Below are 21,058 nucleotides of genomic sequence, written 5' to 3' on the forward strand. Positions count from 1 at the left end.
CCGTATAGCAAGCTCCTCCTGCCAAGCCCAGCTGCCGTCTGCAGCATCTTCATCCCACTTGCAAGGGCACAAGTTTCCAGAGCCTTGTACCGACGCTTCAGCACTTTCACAGAAAACACTTCGGTATTCAAAAGGTTTATTTTAAAAATGCGTTTGTTTCTCTCTAAGCAGATTCATTTCCAATTTATGTCAGCAAAATAAAAACCAAAATGCAAAACAAACAAAGAAAAAAGAGCCTGCCTGACTTGGAAGCCTAAAAATAGACCTGCGTATCGCAAATAGCGAACTGTCAGGTAAAGGCTGTGGATTGAAGGTTCAAATGAATAATGTGTTTGTTTTTCCTGCTTCAATACTTTCCTGCTGTTATCACTGTACAAATAAGTCAGCACACGCTAATTACTCTGATGGCAATTTCCTGGGAGCTGGTACTTATGTATCAGGCCAAATTTATTCCCGAGCATCACGGACTAGTCCTCCCCACGCACTCCCAAACAAATAAACAGCCCAGCTGCCAAATCGCCCCATCCTTTCCTTCCTCGCTGCAGACCCAGCGCTGCCAGCGTGGTCCCACTCCCGACTCCAACACCGGCTGCAGGATCTGCCCGGAGCAACACGTCGTTCCCAATGAGCCTGGCGACAGCCAAGATGCTAACGTAGCAGATGGGTCCAGCAGTGCCTTAACCTGGACTTATCTCCTTCAAGGTGTTCAATGTATGTACAAATTGTGGATCCCAAGCAGTATTCGTGCAGTAAAAGGGACTTAATCTTGGGAGCTGAGCGTACAAGTGCCTTTTCTGCAAGGCACAGACATTAAGAGTGAAAGGATGGGAAGCGAAACGCCTGTGAAGAGTTTTTATAAGGCACCCAACAAACCAGACTCAAGCCCCTTTTTGCCCAAAACCATCCCACAAGGCTCCCAGAGTTTATATTCATGGGTGAACTACATCAAAGAACTGCCTAAACAATGCCTGTGGTTTCTGCTGGTTTTCTTTTTTTTTCCCCCGCTTGGTATTTATACAGCCACGGATTTGCACTATAATTCGGTCAAACGCATTAGAACAAAGATTAAGGGAAGAGACAGGAGAGGAAAAAAGCGCTGTTACCTGCGTTAGATCCCAAATGGCACTGAATTTCTGTATAAACCTTTGGTGCAACCCCAGCCCAGATGTGGGCTGTTTGCTGAACAGGCAATACAAACCCAGCATCCTCCTTTGTGGGTTTTTTCATCCTTTCAGGGTCTTTTTTTGGGCATGGTTGGCTTGCTCTGGATTTATCGTATTATCATTCCTTTCTGCTTTCACTGCGCAGCAAAGGGTTAAGCGACCTTTCAGATCCTTCCTGGATGCAACTCCATGCATAACAAGGAAGCTTCCAGCCCAGTGAAAACAACTTGAAAGAAGGGCAGTGACCCAGCCACAGGCTTAAGTTTCGGGTCACAACACCCCTGCTCAAAACCATCCGTCTTCCTCTGGCCACAAGTTTGCAGTGAGTCACCTCCCATTAGAGCGATTCGTCTCCAGGATTTACAGGAAAACACCTTTTTGGGATCTAGCTGTTGTTAGCATCCTCTCTTGCACCTGGGATGAGAGCTGTGAGCTAGCAAGGGACACAGCAGGTACACGCTGATGCAGCATCCCCTTGCATCCAGTAATAAGTGCTAAAAACATGTGGGCCATTAGGAAAAAATAAAAAAAAACCAAACCCAAACTGCAATAGTGAGCTTTGGTTTCATTTACTCTCAACCACTGCAAGGGAAACTTTGCAAGGAAATGGGTGTTTATAACCCCTGTCAACTTGGACACATGCACACCACATTGCATGGCAGAATCAAAGCCGTTTGGCTAGTGCAGGAGCATCACACTGCTCTGTTAAAAGCCCTGGATCAAAGAAAAGAGAAGGTTTGGTGTTACTGCACACTGCGCCGGGGGAAAGGGTGCATCTCAGAAATGCCATGCGCTGGAAGAAGGCTGCAGAGGGGAAGGATGTGCCCCCTCTCCTCTCTCCGAAAAGGGGCTCCCTCAGGCTGGTTAGAAATAATCACCTGCTGGACCACAGTACTGGAGATCACAGAATCATAGAACTGTTTGGGTTGGAAGGGACCTTTAAAGGTCATCTATCCCAACCCCCCTGCAATGAGCAGGAACATCAGTGGCTCCATCTCCGTGCTGCAGCAAGGATGCTGGCAAGCAACTCACTGCTGAGAAAACAGCCAGCAAAAGGTTCAAAACCCAGCTCCATACAAGCCGTACAGAAACACAGCTGCTGGGAGGGGGATCTTGGCTCACCTGGGGCAAGAAGGACAAAAAAGGCCAGTGTGGGCATCCAGCCTTGAGCCTGGCACTTGACACAACTCCTCCAAACCTCACACCTACCAGGGGTGGTCTTGCTCTGGACGGATGCTGATAGAGAGTATCAGGATGGGATGCAAATATGGAAAAAGATGAGGTTGTGCAAAGAAGTGTCAAAAACTCTTCCAACCTCCACTACTTTGTGCTGTTAACTCTAAAAGCAAGAGTGCAAAGGAACAAACTGCGTGAGCAGGTACTTGGGTGCGGAGGCTTTCCCATTTATCATCATCAACCAAACCGCCCTGGGGAGCGGGGCAGAGTGGAGAGGCAGAAAGCCCAAGGAGATTCCCGGTTCAGCTCCAACTCCCCAGGTTTCGATGTGATTACGCCTGTGACTCTCCCCCACAAGCTTTTTGGCACCGGGGCCAACCCATGATATTGTTTCCATTCGTTCCTCCCTCTCAGCCATGCCAGCACATGCCGGTTTGCCATGCAAGACTGCAAACTGGATTGGGGAACCAAATCTACAGAGTAACAACCCAGGAGAGAGAAAAAATAGAGAGTCACGTTAGCTGGATGGGCTCCCCATTGCAAGTGGGTTCAGTGAAATCCTTCACTGTCGGCAGCCTGAAAGGGTTTCAGGTGCAGCAGTGCAGAAGGATGCCCAGATTTCATGGTAACACTGCTTGGCTGTCGAAGGGATGAGCCACCGAACATGGCCACGGGCTTTTATTTTTAGTGACTAGCCATATTTACAGGGGCTATCCAAAAACTGGACTGAATTCGGCTAAGTGATCCCATTTCTCAGCTGACTGGCTTACTTTATGATCCCGCAGCACTGGAGGAACCAGCTAGAAATATCGGCTGCAAACCCAAGGCAAGCTATTTCTGACTAGGTGCTAAAGAGTGAAACCCACGGCTGAAGCTTGGTATATACCGAGCTAAAACACCAACAAAGGACATGACAACTTCATCAGTTTCCCTGGCCAACAAGCAGTGCAGGAGTAACAAGACGCTGATCCCTTCAAGTGCAGTTATCTTGTACAGCCTTGTGTATACTCATGTGGGACAGATATGTGTATTTATTTTATTATTTGCTACAAGTATTGATGCTATGTCCCAAAAAATTCAAAGATGTCCTTTGGTGCAAGAAATTCAAAGATGTCCTTCAGTGCCCAGAAAGGCACATCCTGTGGGAAGATGCAAAAAAACCCCCCGTGCTTTGCCTCTGCAGCCGGCTTTGAGACTGATGCATCCCGCTATCGAAGAGCAGGCACAGGCAGGGTCTGCATTAATTAGCAAAGGCCTTTAAAAAGGCCCTGAGCCGCCCATTTTGGGAGGAATTTGTAACTGAGCGACATGAGTGCTCAGACCTCCCCTCCACACACACAACCATCGCTTTGCTGCCCACACCACCGCGTGCTGGGTCAGCCTCTGTCCTCTACTCCCACAGCTCCTGCTGCTCCACGCCGAAGCCGGGGGGATGCCCTGCACCCCATTTGCCCCTCTGGGTTAGCCGGGCTGGGGTTTGCCCTCATACCATCGTAGAATGGTTTGGGTTGGAAGGGACCTTTAAATGCCATCTAGTCCAACCCTCCTGCAACGAGCAGGGAGATATTCGACTAGATCAGGTTGCTCAGAGCCCCGTCCAACCTGACTGCGAATGTTTCCAGGGATGGGACATCTACAGCCTCTCTGGGCAACCTGTTCCTCCTCGAAGGAGATGAGTGAGCAATGCACACACCCTATCTCCTAAAAGCACCCAAGGTACTCCGGTTGCTGCACTCCGATGGACCCGAAGCGTGAGTGATGATGGCGCAGGTCAGTGGGAAGATGAGGGGATAAGACTGCGGCGTTTCACCCAGTAACCCCAGTAACACTGGGCACTACCAAGCTGGGAACCATCCCCGGGGAGCTTCTGAAGCCTGGCTCTCTCCACTTGGTTTGGAGAGGGCAGAACAACTCACTCCTTGGCTCTAGCAGTCATCACCACCCCTCTTTTTCTAGCAAAGTCCCCACGTTGGGTATTTGAGCTACGCCGGGGCCACAAGCTCTGGGAGGACCCTGAAGGACATCAGCACCAGAACTGGGGGCCATGACTTCTGCCCTGGAGATTTACTTCACCACCACAGAGTGCATGGGGAAACTCGGGGCAAGGGGTGAGACTCCCCCACCCCAAACCACAGAGCGGCTCTCATGGGGCACGCACCCAGAGGTCCAGCAGAACAGCCCAGTGCGTGCAGGAAGGGCTTGGCCATCCAGGGCATCGCTGCCGTGCCGGCGTTAATCACCGCTCCGCGCCATCCAGGGCTGCCAGCCAGGGCGAGCGCCGGTGAGAACAAGCCCTGAGGAAGAAACCCAGCTCTGCGTCCTGGCTTTGCAGCCCGGCTGCTACGCGGTGAAACAAAACGAGAGGCACAGCTCACCCTCTCCGAAGCATACGCCCTTCCTAATGAGAGTTGACCCAGGAGCTATGCGGGAGTCGCGCCCATTCCCAGGCAGGCTTCAACGCCACCGAGAGCCAACGTTGGAGCCAGGCAGCCTCGGAGAAAAGAGACATGAGTTGGAAATTTTGCTTTGATGCCGACTCGCCAGCCAGCCCCGGCACCGGGGAGGAGGAGGAAGGATTGCCAGCGCTCACCCCGCTCCCCTGCGTGTGTGTACACGCAGGGCTGAGCTCAGCTGGAGATCCCGGGAGAGGGATGCAACAAACGCTGAGCAAGCGCGGAGTCATCAGCTGTGCCCTGCCTGACCAGGCAAAGCGCAGCCGGCATGGCCCAAGCCCCCGAATGGCAGCTGAGCACTCGCCGCCAGACAAGAAAGCCCGTGGAGGAGGGCTGGCGCAGCAAGGATGCTACGAAAGGATTGCGTTACATGACCGTGCATCACCCTAAGATGTTGGTAGGAAAAACTCCATTATCTGCAGCTAAACCTGGGCAGAGCTCAGTGCCAGGACCTCTTCTCATCCCAAAGAGGTTACGTTCCAGGAGACACTAATATTTTTTATCAGCCTTGCCGCTGCTGTTAGCACAGTAATGATGTCAAGCATCACCCAGCAGCAACACTAAGGTTCAGGGCCTTGCATTAACCACAGTCTTGATCTAGCTCTAGAAAGCCAACAGTAGCAATGGGATCAGAATAAATACTAAGGTGATGCGATGAAAAAGATTTCCCAATTAAATTTGTGACACTTGCATCCCTTCTGTTCCCCCACCCCCTCCTGTATCTCTTTTAATTCACTTCCATAGATCTCAAAGCACTTAAAAGACTACTTAAGCACTGTTAGCATTGTCATCCCGATGGAGAAACTGCAATTCAGAAAGGTTGAGCAATACAACCAACGTTGCCCAACAACCCGCTGGGAGAGGAGAAGGCAGGACTGGTTTAGCACAAGTCTGTCCATCCCACCATGCTGCCTTGCCGCAGGGTAGGAGTTACCAGCAGGTGAGCCGGGGCGGTTCCGTGGCATCGCCGTATTTCCCAGGGTGGGGCGTGCCCCACCGTCACATGGGGTGGAAAGTGGTGGCCACTGTCCTTGCTAAGAGGATAGTCGGAAGTACATGACTTGCTTCTTCTCTTTTTTTTTTTTTCCCCATCCAAAATGAGCTGTTTTTAAAGCTTAGGAATGCTGACTTTCTAGAGAGAGAAAGGGCTGTCAGAGGAGGTGGCAGGTGTGCCTCAGTTTCCCCATCCATGAAATAAGATCAATGCCTGCAGGTGTTTGCAAGCAAAAAACACCAAAAAGCGCTGAGGATTTCTGTTCTGTTACTACTGTCCAGTCCCAAACCCTCTGTGTCCAAGGTCTGGGTTAAACAACTATGCGCCAGGGTGACTGGGAGAGGGCATTTCAGAGAAGCAGGACACACACAGTGTGGAGTGGACCTCACTGTACAGAGTCTCTATCAAAGCGAACAGGACCTTAGAGTTGCCCAAAGGTTGCACAGCTGGATCTTTCCAGCAGCAGCAAACACAAAGCCAGGGGCTGCAGCTGTGATGGTGCTCAACTGTTTGAGCCACTGGTACAGGTGACCGTGGAGAACACCCCACAGTCAGCAGGTCCACCCTGACTGAAGGACCACCAAGATGTAAGATGAAGCAAAGTATTTCTATTTGCCATATGTATACTCCAGTGTGCTGTCAAGCAACTGCTTCTCCTTAGCCCAGGGCAGTGAATGTGCCAGGTGGAGAGAGAAGCCCAAAAAGTCTCTCACCTTTCCGTAGACTTATTTGCTCTTCTTTAATTCCTCCACTTGCTCTAGTGACTCCATCTTGTCCATCCCATCCCCTCACCTTCCTCATATTAATTCATTTGGCCTTCTTGTAACCTCTTAAATTACCACACAGATGAACAATTAAAGGACCTTTAGAGGTCCCTTCTAACCCAGACTATTCTATGATCCTATGATTCTATGATTATCACTACAGCAACTAAGGATGACTTGTCCAAAGGTCACACCTCCAGAGAAGTCCACCAACTTGACCAAGAAGAAACTGGACAGGAGCTATCTACCAGTGATACCATGACCAAAAATGAGCTTGATACAGAGCACGGAGGCCACCTCTGCCTCAGCTCTCGCTGTTCGGCTATGGACCATGGGCACGAGGCAGCTTAGTGGCTTGGCCTAAAATCCAGAAGTTGGGTACAGAAGCACTGCACCTGAGCATCCCAAACCCGGGACCACTACACAAACCTCTTTACTGCTCAACTCACCATCACCCAGTCCTGCTGGGGAAAGAGGGTTTAACTAAAATTTCACAGTACAAGTGCAATACATATACTCTGTCCAAATGCATCCCAGCTGCTGAAGCATGACTGATTTTATCTAGTCTTTTAGGCACAGACTGGCTCCTCTTTGGCATTGTGCAGCACAAGAAGCCTTGGGGTCCCCTGCTAAGAGATGGTCCCCAGCTAATTGACTGGATTAGGCTCATTCCATCCTCATCACAGACCCCGAAAAACAGTGTTCTTTAAACACACAGACCTTAACACTAGCTTCAGTAAAAACCTCTATCTGTCTCTGTGGCTCAAATTCAACTGTACCAGCTGCTTCTATCAGGTTGACAGCGCAATCATACCTGCACCGCTCACTTCTGCCAGCAAACTCTCCAGCCGCCCAGCCTGTGCATCCGCGGCTAACACATAACATTTGTCTTTGCATCACGGAGCCAGCGTTACCGGTTTCCCCAACTTCCCAGGCCCTTTATGTGAAACTCCAGCAGCAGAGCCGAGAGCAGCCGGGTCGCGCACAGCACCGCATTCCTCCCCTGGGAACAAACAGCGCGAATAAACCTAAAATCCAATTTTATTGCATCTTTCAAATTCTTAACAACAAAAATTACTGCTGCCTTCTTTTTTTTTTTATTTCCCATTTTTAAAGTGACATGGCTTTTGAAATCAATAGTTAATTTTTAAATGCCAGGATATTGTTAGATGCGTCTGGGGATGGTTAATCAGAGGCACTAAAGAAATAATAATAATAATAATAATAATAATAATAATAATAATAATAATAATAGTAGTAAAGGCAAAATAAATTCCCCAGCAGGATACACAAGAGTTAGGGAGTGACTGTCCTCCTTCTCCCTGCCCAGACTCAAGAGCAAAAGAGCATCCACGAGTCTCGCTGCCCAAGCTGGCGGCACTGGGGCAGCGCTGTACCCAGGGCTTGCAGGACAGGCTCTTTGGGAAGGAGGTAGGAGCCGTTCAAATCTCAGCTGAGGCCATTTGCAGTGCTGAGGACTTGCTGGAGACGAGGCGCCGGCAGGTTTTCCCTCCCTGGCAGAGCCAATACCAGGAGGAGCACAAAAGCTTTTTTGGAAGCAGGCTGCTGCCCACGGCAGAGGAGCCTGGGAAGGGGTAGGATGTGGGGTGGGATGCAGGGCACATCCCATGGAGAAGGGCAGCCTTGCTCCAAAGCATCAACCTAAGCTCTTTTCCTGGCTCCAGCCCTCCTTCCCAGCGCTGTGCCACCCACATCTGCGTGGGGAGGGCCGGCGTGGCAGAGCGCCAACTCAACAACTCGAGAGGTGCAATTATCATTAAAGCCAAGCAGGCTGGAGCAGGGGAGAGGAGATGCCTCCCCGCAAAATGAATAGGTTTAACGCTGCTCACATTCCTACATTCCTCTGCCACCGTCTAGTGAATAAACCCTCACAAACTGCTCAAAACTAGGCGGTTTTGGTTAAGCCGTGCGAGCGTGCGGGTGTGTGTTTTGTAACCTTACACCTTTGCAGACAGAGCCCTGCTATGTTTGTCATCTAGGAGCTGAGGTTTTCCAGAGCCGGTTTGTGTAACCAGGCGGAGACGTCAGCACATGCCTGTTTTATGGGAATAGCATCCCCACCACAAGTGTGCGCAGATGGGGTAGAAAGTGGATGGAGCCAGGCAGACACCTCCCTGGGCAGGGGTGCAGTATGGGTCCCTGACCAGAGCACACACACAAAGTCACTTCTGATGATGCTACATCCAAAACTTCTCACTATCTGCACTGGTTTGCATGCAGAGGATCTGGAAGCAATAATATTATTTATTCATTATTTTTACTGAAAAAATTAGCGGCTCCTTAGCCAAAGGACAGAATCCAAAGGTGCCCCTGCTTAGCCTTGGCTCCTCAAACCTGCCTCTGACTGCACCACCTCTCATCTCTTCAGAAACTCCAAAAACTCTCCCTTCCTACCTCTTCATCATCCTCCAGTTCAACTTCAGGCTTCCCTACCCATGGGCCCTGCGGCTCCGGCCATGGTTCTTCTCTACCTCCCCTTCACCTGCACCAGGAACACACATCTAGCCCTCCTCCTCACAGATTCTCCTCTCTACTCCAGACTGGTCTCCTTATGTTCAAAATTAAGTCTCAGGACATCTTCTGGATGCTCTTTTGTCAGCATCCAAATCTACTGTTGCCATCAAAGCCCTTATTTTCCCACATCACAGCCAACGCAAATAACCTTCCCTGAGAAACGTAACTTCTCCTGACCAAAGGGTATGCCACCACACAGGTCATGTTTTCTATCCCACTTCACTTTCTCAAGGCTCCCCCCTTTCCCTGTCTCATCATACAAGAGCTCCCTGACTTTCAAGGCATAACCCATGCCCTACAGTACCCACTATCTGCTGTTGACTCTTACAATGTTGACTTCAACTTAGGAAGCTGGTCTCCTGGGCCACTCAGTGGAAAACATCTTTGATACTGAATGATATTTTCTCCCTTCCTGCCCCTTTCTTGCCTGGTAGGAATTCTTCTCTAATGTCTGCCAAACCACCTTATCGACTTCATCAAAACTCTCCTTTGCTTTGACATTTACAAGAAAACTCAATAACTGTGACGCTGCTGGTGTCCTGAGACACATCTGTCAAGATGATCAATAGTGCCCTAGCATTTTCATTTTACTCCCCCATCTGCATGTATCCAACCACAACCTTCCATCATTGATCCAGACCATAAGCTCCTTGGGGGATGGACAGCCTTTGATTCAACATTTGTACAAAGAATGATAGGCTCTGGGAGCAGAGTTAGTGCTCCCAGTGTCACAGTGGTGTAAATAACACGTTTAAACACCTGTCAAGGCTGAGATATCTGTTTGTACTAGCTATGATCCTCAGATTTAAAGCACAGAACATGGCCAAGAAGTCCACTCACATAACGTTGCCATTAAGTTACTCGAGGGCATTTCACAGTGCACCAAGATCCAGGTGCCTTGTCATTGCATCTAGTTACAACAACATCCTATTTGTTCTCAAACAAATCACAGCACAAAGCGTTCCCAGCGGTTACTACCAACACCTCTTGACACAACACTCTTGGCAGCATGGGAGGCATCCCATGATGATTTTTTGTACATGTGGAAGAACAGAGTGTTGCCCTTGCTTGCAAGCACAAGCTCCACACTGACTACTCGACCATGACTGTTCGACCATGACTGCACATCAGTGACATTCTCTCTACCAGACTGAAAATCATAGAATCATAGAATCATAGAATCACAGAATCATAGAATAGTCTGGGTTGGAAGGGACCTTTAAAGGTCATCTAGCCAACTCCCCCTGCAGATCTTCAACTAGATCAGGTTGCTCAGAGCTCCGTCCAACCTGACCTTGAATGTGTCCAGGGATGGGGCATCTACCACCTCTCTGGGCAACCTGTGCCAGTGTTTCACCACCCTCATCATAAAAAATTTCTTCCTTGTATCTAGTCTTAATCTAGCCTCCTTTAGTTTAAAACCATTACCCCTTGTCCTATCGCAACAGGCCCTGCTAAAAAGTCTGTCCCCATCTTTCTCATAGGCCTCTTTTAAGTACCAAAAGGCCCCAATAAGGTCTCCCTGGAGCCTTCTCTTCTCCAGGCTGAACAACCCCAGCTCTCTCAGCTTTTCCTCATCAGTGTCACTGTGCTCCCAGGGACCAGCTGAGCTGGTCCGGATCTCTGCATCTTAGCCATCCCTCCACTTTTGGCATCCAAAGGTGACCACTACCAAGCAGCCCCGGGTGTCATTCAGCCCCAGGCATGGGGGCAGCCCTGAGCAAGGCCCCAGAGCGCTCCAGTCCAAACTCTGCCTGCAGCTCCAGCCCCTACGTGTGCACTGGCACCTCTGCTATCAAATCAAGGACGTACCCAACTGGCCAGGACCACAACCTGCGAGTATCACAGCTCACACCCTGGGCAGCTCTGACACAGTCACAGCTTTGCATGGCTCTCTGGATGCTACTAGCATTGTGAAAGATGTGGGGAAAAAAAAAAAAAGGCAAGCCCACACAGAGGTGACTTTCTCTCTGCTGTCCAGAAGAGGCTTGCAAGGCAAGTTCTTCCACCAGGCTCCGGGGCTGGCCACGCAGCACGGCGCTGCTGGCTTGCTGACTGATGAAAATCCAATAGTCATGAGACCTGTGCATTGCAGCACAAAAAGGAGACACACACACAGCAGGGTTGGGTTTTTTTCCCCTTTCTCATTCATCCTTTATTTGAACTTGGCCTGAACTGACAGTGTAATGAGAGAAACCAGGCATAAACCACAGGCATAAGCCTTATAGACCTTAGATATAACGTGAGAGCTCTCCTGTCTCTTTTAGTGCTTCTCGCTGGGGCTGAGCTGCATCTCTGCAGATTTGGGATCGATTTGCCCCATGCAGAGTGACCCCACGGCATCTGCATTGCATCTGCAGGAGGCACACTTTGCCTTCCCCTGTGGGAAGCATTTCCCACAGCTCACACCAGACATTTTGCATACATGCACATGAAAATGTTTCTTGGGCAAGAGCTTGTGCCTATCACCTTGCAATCACCTGTCCTCTAGGTCAGCTACCAGCATTTTTGGTCAGGGTTTCTCCAAGGAGTGCAAGGCTGAAAACACTGTTCTCTGAGAAACAGCGAGATTCTGCTTGGTTGAACACAAACAACTCCCTTTGTTTTTATTAACGTAACGATTTCACATTACAAGCATTTTCAGGCTCACTTTATTTTGTACATCCAGTGCTATGCAGTTCACAGGTACAGCCAAAGGCACGAAGGTCCCTCTAAGGCTTTAAGCCTGTAAAGCTGGCATGATGGTGCCGTACATCCCACCCCCAGTCAAGCTGGACCACGTGTCCCCTGCACGGCCAGGCTCAAAGGGACAACACGGTGGCTTCAGCTGCAGGGCACAGAGTACCAGCGATGGCATGGGCAGACCATGCTCCGTGTCGGGTTGTGGGGTGCGGGGGATGCAAGGACCAAGTCAGAAGTGATGAGTTTGGTGGAAAGACTTTGCCAGGCATCAGAAATGGCCCCGAATGAGCGCCCAGAAATTCGCAGCCCCGGGCAAGGGAGCAGGGATGTTTCAGCAGGGCTGAGTCAGGGCAGGGGCTGGCACACAGCTCTGTGCTGCGGCAGTGCAGGCGAGGAGCCAAAATTAAGGGGAAGGACAGAGGGGCTGGAGGCAAACGGCAGGTGCCCAACAGGAGGAGAGGCGGCAGGGGCTGCGCCGGCTCCTCCTGCCCACGGGACGCCAGTGGCCCTGGGTGGCAGAGGGAGGACGAGTCACCAGTGGGAGAGCACTGTGTGGCAAGCAAAGCTATATACAGCAACCTGCAGCACATAGGACCTCGTGGCCCAGCATGTCCCCACCGTGTCCCACATGCGGCTCCTGCTCCCTGAAGATCTTTGTCCCATGGACCACGTGAATTCAGACATTGCAGACTCTGGAAGGTTTCTGGTGGAAAAGATTGTCAGATCTCTCATTCTTTTAGGCAAGTTTTGGTAGGCCTCTGTATTTTTGCTTCACTCCAAGATATTATGAGTGTGCAGAGGATGCTTCAAACACAGAAGGAAGCATTGCAGAACAAAAGACTTGCAGAAAACCAAGCAGTAAAAAAAAAAAAGGGCAAATAAGTTTCCAAACCATCAGAAAATAGAGCGAGAATGGCAGAATCCCACAAAAGGTGTAAGAGCAGCAAGAATTAAAACACAAGGATAAATGGGAAGTGTATGAAGGAGCCTCACTGCAGTGTGGGGATGTTACGGAGGCGGGGGGAAGGCAGATAAAGTGAGTACCACAAGGGCAAATCAGGCAGCATGTAGCCACAATTCATTGGATTAACGATCTGAGCTGGGATGAAAATACCTTGGTAAATGACACAGTAAAATCCACTCAGTCACTTTAAAAAAAAAAAAACCAATACTGGGTAATTTGTGTATAATAATGTCATCTGTTGCTGACACAAGACCTGAGGCCGCAGTTCAGCAGGATGCTGGCACGGGCTTTGCAGCCCCTGCTGCCACTGCAGAACCTGTGCAAGGTGGCACGATGTGGCGATGCTCGGCCCATCCAGGTCTGCCCAAAAACGGTGCCGGGTAAAGCCACGTCAGGCATCATCCATGTGTCCCACTAATCTGCACCCACTTCAGTATCGTCTGTCCTCCCGCAGCCAGCGTGAAGCCAGCCCAAACACAGCAAGCCAACGTAACCTTCATGTGGCGAGTTCAGCCCGATCCCACGGAGAGGCAATTGACTGCCCAGGGCTGATCTGGATCAAAGCCACGCTGCTGGCTCACCCCGCGGTGCCAGCAACGTGTTGTAACCGTCGTGAAACCAGCGCCTGAGAAGGGCACGGGAGCGGAAAACAGCACAGCACCCAGTTTTGCTGCCCAAGAGCAGGTTCACATGGAGGAGGAACAAGACGAGACGGTAGCTTGTTGATTTGCAATCCAGAGCACTGGGGAATGGGGGGTGTAAAAGAAATTAGGTTACAGTTTTGTCGCTTTTTATTGTTTTCTGCATAAACAAAGTCTGAGTATTAAGAAAGAACAGAGAAAAAAAGAAAAAACCCAGCAAAAATGGTAAATGCCTTGTGTTTCAAAGAAACAACGCTCCCAAAATAAGCCACATACAGTCATGCTGCTAACTCAACCTTGTGGAGAAATATATTCAGCAACCAAAAAATAAAAGAAATGCTGTATTCCCCACACCTCTCTTGCTCTTTGCTTTTCAACAAGACGCTGGCTCCAAAGACCAGCTGGAGCCATTCGGATGCTAATAGTACAAAGCATCTGCAATCTAAGAAATAAACCGTTTTGTGAACCAATGCACCCACCTAATCCACTCCCCCCTCTTGCTCTTTCACCAAACGGCTTTACATCCACCTTTCCCAAAGATAACTCTTTTATCTCTGTGGCCTTCTCTGGACTTGAACCCATCCGAACTCCTCCTCTCCCCAGCTCCCTTTCCCGTAAGCACTGCAAACTGCTGGAGGCTCATCCCCAGGCAGGAGCAGCAAGATCTCAAAACACTTCAACATTTGATTTTTTTTTTTTTTTTTTAATAGAATTTTCTTCAGAAATTATTTCAGTAGGGTCACAGTTGGCCTCTTTACTGCTTCACCCACCTGAAGAAGCACTGCTCCTCTCTGAACACAACGATGCACGTGGGGCATCTCTGGAGACCCTCTCACCGGCACGGCCCCAAGCACTTCACACAGCAGCACGCGAAGAGCCACCGAACCCCGACGTGTAAGGGAGGCCATGCTGGAGGTGACTCACCCCAGCCACCATCGGGGTGACACCTCAGCCGGGGAGCCTCCACCGGCAGCACTGGCAGCCCCCTGCACCACCCGCTCAATACTTGTTGACCTTGCCTACAGCAGCAGCCTTCAAACTGTGACTCCCTGCAGCTTCCACAAAGTAGGAATGCTTTCCAAACACAACAATCTGGAAAAGCTTTGGACCTAACCTCAACCAACCTTCATGTGCAAATTCACATCCAAAAGAGGTTCCACCTGGATGAGGCGATGCTCGGGCTTCGAAGGACTCTGCTGGCCGTCTCCAGGCAGGGTGGGCAACACACCCAGTGAAGAAGGGTGGGGCTGAGAGGGGCTATCGCTAGCTGAGAGGGGGTATCTATCGCTATGTCTGTCCCTCGAGGTTATCACGTGTCAGCATGGTAGCACAAGGCTGATGTGTTGCACAGAAGCCTGTGATGCTCCTACCCAGACTGTGTCGGCTGCAAGGCTAGGAAATGGAAAGCAATCTGAGAGGAGGAGAGGAGAGATCACACAGGGAGGAAAGGTGCAGCGAGTGGTAAATTTGGACCTATTCCCAGTTTCCAAAGGAGGGGGCTCAGCCAGACGAAGCACATGTTTCCCCTGCAGAGCTTCCTCAGACCCCTAGCCACTGCTGCTGATCCCCCTGAGGGGCCAACGCTTCGATGGTCGCCGCTGTGGCACCCGCAACAGGCAGTGATGCCGCGGACTCGTGTGCATGCCCAAAAGTGCCTGCAACCATCACCAACCAGTCTGCTGGACATCCAACTGCAAAAGTAGCATGCACGCGAAGTCACACATGTGCAATAAAAACAGCTGAAATTGGGATTTCTGCTCCTTTAATCAGCTTTTAACTGCTAAGGTAAAACAGGATAGATGCTTAACAGGAGTCGCGCTTAAAAGCATAGGAGGTGCGATGGGCGTTTTTGTGGAAATCTTCCTTTTTTCAACAAATATATCTTTGAAATCAAAAGCAGCCTGCGGGAAGACATGGAGAAACCTGAGATAACAACAATGATCCAACCGGCATGCACCGCTCAACACAGCAAAGGCAAAAGCATTTAAACTCAAAAAAGTTAACAGCACACCTTGGAAGTTTTTAAGTGAACAGAAAGTTAAAGAAACACAAAGCAGAAAGACTTGGAATTATCAGCAGAGATGGACAGGAAACAGAAAGAGAAATGGAGAGAGGGGACGGTAAATCTTCATCGATGGCACCAGCTGTTTGCAAGGGGCTATGGGGAATATTTCAGCACCCTCCTTTAAACGACAACACTATTTATTTTATGAACATGACCGAGCAAACTGGCACAGCCCTGCCATCGCTAAACCGTTTTATAAACCCGTTTTACCATACTAAATAACAGCAGTTTATGGGCAAACTGCCTGGCAGGCTCCCGCCCAGGGAGCAACAGGCTCGGCGCTTCATCCAGGGAGCTCCGGCAGATGCTCCAGCCGTGGGTCTCTATCCCAACTCCAGGCTCCTGGAAAGACATCAACCCTGTGTAAGCAGAGTGCTGTAAAAAAAAGCTGAACTTGGAGTGTTGTAAAAAAAGCTGAGCTCATCCGGGGAAGGCGAAGCCCATTTCGGTCTGGGAAGGCTCCCACCACATTTTGTTAAATCACAGTCATGCACAGGGAGGCACCCGGGCACAGGGCTGGAGCATCGGCTCCTGCGTGCATCCTCCGTGGCTGAGCACTGTGGGGATGAGCAACAGCCCCGGCAGCCTGTTATACAACACCAGGCTGTTTACGTTTTTAACTAAAATGCTGAAAACAGAGGGAGGGGGGAAAAAATCACTGCCAGCTAGCATATTAACCAGCCAGAAAGGATGCATATGATGGCTGCCCCCTCCACACCATATAGTACCCCAATATCCTGCCAAACCCACGTGGTCTGGATTAGCGATGCATCATCTGGAGAAACAGTCCCAGCCTGGGATGCAGGCGGGCACGGTGCTCCCCTCCAGCACAGCAGAGAAGGGGAAGTGCAATCCAGCTCCCAGCACTCGCCTGCTGCCAGATGGGCATGGATTTTGGGAAAGCACAGTCCATCTTTCAGACCTGAAATGCTGGATAATGCAGGTTTGATGGGATATCCTGGGAAGCCCTTCACTGGAGCACCCAAGCACCTCTGTGCCAGCTGAGTGGCTTCATCTACCCACTGTGCAGCACTGGCCCTGCATGTTTGAACTGCAACCCTGCAGCATCCAAGCTGGGATGGATGAGCCCTCTCTAGGTTATACCATGCTCAGAAAAGAGCTCTGGTCTGGCAAAACTCATCAAACAAAAAATTGGTCCAGGACTCTACTTTTTGCCCAGAGGCTTCCTTCCTCCTCTCAGACTGAAGTAAAAAGGCATGAGGTTAAGTCCAGCCTGGGATGCTCAGCAGCCCAGCCCTTGCAGATGGGCTCAGCAAGAGATGAGGACAAACATTTCTCTGGTCCATCTGAACTCAGAGAGCATTTCCTGCACTGCTGCACTCCCACTACTCCTTCTCAACAACTTTATGCACTAACTGCAAGTAAAGCTCCACAGCAATTTTCAGCACAGATTCAGAGGCCTGTGAGATATTTCCAGATTTTTTTTTTTTTTTTTTTAAACTGGCTGCGTATTTCTGGCTAAGTCAACAGATCCAGTCATTGCTGTTACACATTGTCCTCAGTCTAAGAGCTATTTTTGCTCATGGTAAAAGAAACTGCAGTTCTTTCTGATTAACTCCACAGAAATGTTCATTGCTCACACAGGAGTCTGTAAAGCTGGCTTGAACTAATCATCAAATTAGTTTAAAACAATTACGTTTTGAGGATGACCATCCTCTGGCATCCAAAATATAATTCTGAGGTTTTTATTCACTTTTAATGTTATTTTTTGTTTTACTGTCGCCATCAGGTTAATCACAGACAGAACAGAAACATGATCAAAACCAGTCAGCCCATCGTGGTATAACCCAAAATAACACAATTAGTTTCCGTAACCAGCTTCTCTGCAGAAGCAACGTACCCTATTCCAGTCTTGGCTCTGTATGCGCCTCATGATTCAGTTTTGAGGGGAAGAAGTCCACAAAGAAGCTGCGTGGGTTAGTGCAATCGCCAAAACTGCATCATGCAAAAGGCAGTGAAGAGCTGACCCCAAAGGTGATTCGGCAAGCGTGGCGCTTTGGCTTGCAGCAAGCTTGCCCGGCTGGCTGGGCATGGCCGCCTGCTGGTGGTCCAGTACAGGATAACTCATCCTTATGACAGGAGGAATGGCTTTCAGCAAGTAAGCACACACTACCTGACAGACAGACACAAAAAGACCCTAAGCAGGACCTACAGCACAACGAAAAAGCCAAAGCTGTTAAGCCGAAGAGTTGCGCAGTGCCCCTTTGCACTCCGTTCCCCCAAATCTGACAACATGAGAAAATGAGGCTGCAGGTACTTCCACCATCAGCTGGACTTTCACAGCAGCACAGTGCCCATGCCGACGGTTTCAAGTTGACCGAGGGTCAGTCAGTGCAGATCCCCAGCGGGGAAACAGCCCTGCGGGACTCCACACGCAGCGCGGTGACTCTCTTCTCTTCTCCTTTTCCTTTTGTTGAAGCATCACTTGAAGCAAAAGCCTGAAAACGCATTAACCAGGAAAGAAAAGCAACCGCATTACGAAGTGAGCGCACAAAGCACACCATGACATTTACAAGTGAGGTTGGTCTTACTCATTTGTATTTCAAAGGCCAGGTTGACACAAGACATTTTTCTTGTTCTAGCTTCGTCTGTGAAGGGAATAATACATATTTGAGTGTTGTTTCCACAGTGTCAGCCAGAGCCTTCCTGCAGAGGCAGCTACAAGGACATTCAGCCTGCCTCGCCTGGAGAACCTAAGGTCCAACCTGGGAAAATCCCCCTTGGGCTGATACGACCCACACCGCTTTCGGGAGGCTTGCTCGTGCCAATACACTCATCAACCTGTCCTAAACTCCCTATGGCTTGAGCAAATATTAAGCTAATCATGTAGAGTGCTTTCCCTCCTTTAGTATAGTAATTTCACACTGACGAGACCTTTCCATCTTCAGAGCTCTCACCAAACGAAGATGACATTTAGGGACAAAACTCAGGCTCAATTTTTAACACCTTTGTAGCCTCTATCAAACTGTAAGGTCTCCTCTTTGGCAGAAAAATGGTATTTTTGATCCAACCACCAGTACAACCCCAGGAGAGAGGATGGAGGACCACCAGGGCTGATCAGAGTCACAGCCCTGCCAGTGGCAAGCTGAGGTGCTCCTTAGACCAAGAGTTGCCTCTTTCTTCAGCCCAGCAATCTGATGTAAAATTGAGCTGAAATCCAGTTTACAGCCTGCCCTGTCACACCAGACCCACTAAAACCCTTGTTAGAGGTGGCCATACCCTGCTCTGATGTAATGTCTGCCTCAGCCGACGACCTCAAAAATGGCAGTCAAGGTACATGGCGCATTTACCTCTAATAACTTCAGCCTCGTATCCTCCTCCTAGCAAACACCCAACTGTCTCAAAGGAACAAACCATCCTCTCTCCACTCCACACCACACACATTTTTATGCACCTGTTTTCAGGTCATTAATATAGAAACTCCAGAGCTTTTTAGAAACCTTTACTTGCCTACAACAAAGCCCATCACAATTCAGCTGGACTGTGATTCACATTAGGCAAATACGTAAAACTGACACAGTCACAACAGAACAGGTCTCCATTTCCTTAGCAGAAATCATCATGTCCATGTGGAGGCCTTAAAGAGATGCCACCATAATAAAGGCCATGAGTGTCCATTCAAGGAGAACGTCCTCTTCCAAGCAGGACCAAAAGATGGGTGCGTTAAGTGGGCATCTTGCTCCACAAGCTCCTTCAAGTTGGAGTTGACCTCATGGCTGTACTTTTCCTCTGTGACTCAACCCATGGTTAACTACAGCTCCTCTTCTGCCCCAAAAGCACGTTGGCACTGTTGGAGTCCTTCTACCCTGTTATTAAGTTCATGCACATGACCCTAGCAGGCACACTAGCAAAGCAAAGTAGCAGAGTAAAGTGTGTAAGAAACAATGGGGGAACCAGCTTGCCCCTATTAATGATCTCCCTATCCAAATCAAGATTTCCTCTTTGAGTTTCCCATCCAGTGTAGAGTTCCTCCCCATGATCCTCTCCTCCACCCACCACCACACATTCCACCTCTGCCCCAGCTGCTGCCTCTGGCCTTCACCCATGCCCGTGAGGCTGCAGGCACCCCAGTCACAGTCCAGCATGTTTCCCCTCCTCTTTCAGGGCAGTTTTATCCCCATTTTTAAAGTCATTTTCCCCATATATGCTTTGACCACATTTGTGGACCCATGCCCATTTGCACACACGCAGCTGATGAGCATCAGTAACTCAGAGATTTGGGGGCTTCTGCCTAGCAGCTACAAAGCCCACGCACCCCTCGCCAACAGGCAACTGAAATGGTGCTGGATGGTTCGTGTCTTCTCTTGCCCAGGTGGAGCAATGGTCTTATTTGGGGATGAAGAGAAGCGAACTGGGACAGGTCGCAGAGAAGTCTGGCAATGGACTGGCTGGACCCAACACATCCGACCCGAGATCTCACCAGAAAAGTGAGAATGATTTCCTCATGACAGCACAGACAAGACAGGCTGTATATAAATAATCACATACAGTAATGCGTACATGCAGAGAGTTATATATAAGAGATATATAAAGTACACACCAAAATAACACCAAGGAGTACGGATGCCAAAGCAGAGATAAAATTAGCTTGTTAGAGAAGTGGCAAAATCTTATAAGATCATGGAAAAAAAGCCTATTTTGAACAGTAATGATCACATTTCAAAAACAGTGGATATTTTTGGCTTGGAGCCCCACATACCACAGCAGACGACGATCGAGTCAGATCTCACAAGAGAAAAATCAGCCAGAAGGTCCATGGGAGATATCCCAGGAAAAACAAGGATTGCACGCATTAGGGCACTGCAGCAAACTTTTTCCTTGGCATCACAGAGTGCACCAGCGTGCTGCCTAAGCCAGCCTGCTGCTGAAATAGGATTTTCTTAAAATCACGCAGCCCTGACACGGCAAAAATCAGCAGAACCTCAGAAATAACTTTTCAAAATCCATTCCTTGAAGGCTAGTCCAACATTAACTAGACAAAAAGTAATGTTGGCAGGGAATGCCAGGATGCCATCATTGAGACTTAATCCAGGTAAGGCAAAAATGTCAATAATGTCAAATGCATATAAATTACGCTAGAGTAACACTATAGTTAGCTCAATGACTTCATAAAAATCAAGTTACGGTGCGAAACAAGGCTGAAAATGAATGAAAATGGGTCAGAGGGTTTTTATCACAATTGGATAATGTGCCCATGGGCATCGAAGGGACACATGAGTATCCCAGGGCTGGGAAGCATTTAACAACTCCTCTAGAAAGGTTAAGACTAACAAATAGAAGGTACTTATCTGTAATAAAGTATATTACAATACTGAACAATAATTAATCAAATTCAAACAAAGACAATACTTAAATTGAGCAATAATAAGTGCAAAACATAATCAGAATCACTGCCCGCAAGAATTGTTAACACCAGGGGCAAGCACGGCGCATCTGAAGAGGCACGCTCTGCTCCATACGTTATGGACATCAGGACTTTTATTGCAAAACCTTGAGTAAAATCCCTCCCCAGCGCTTTCCAAAGAGAAATCTGCACCCAAGACACCAACGCAGCTCTGAGCATCGTTTGCCCAGCTCAGCTTACAGCAAAAAGTTTTCCT

At 49.2% G+C, this 21,058-nt stretch overlaps 1 long non-coding RNA gene across 6 annotated transcripts in view; it reads right to left on the bottom strand.

Annotated features, from left to right (window-relative positions):
- Positions 1-15,117: 15,117 nt before the first annotated feature.
- The window catches only part of LOC140647366 (uncharacterized), an 80,235-nt gene continuing 74,294 nt past the window's right edge, over positions 15,118-21,058 (bottom strand). For 5 of the 6 annotated variants that reach the window (XR_012040742.1, XR_012040745.1, XR_012040744.1 and 2 more), the window contains one exon: positions 15,118-17,896. This is a non-coding gene — a long non-coding RNA (uncharacterized lncRNA). The remainder of the gene's footprint in view (positions 17,897-21,058) is intronic. The other variant, XR_012040743.1, reaches the window with a different exon arrangement.

The sequence above is a fragment of the Ciconia boyciana genome, chromosome 2, assembly GCF_034638445.1.
Source record: "Ciconia boyciana chromosome 2, ASM3463844v1, whole genome shotgun sequence".
Lineage (NCBI taxonomy): Eukaryota > Metazoa > Chordata > Aves > Ciconiiformes > Ciconiidae > Ciconia > Ciconia boyciana.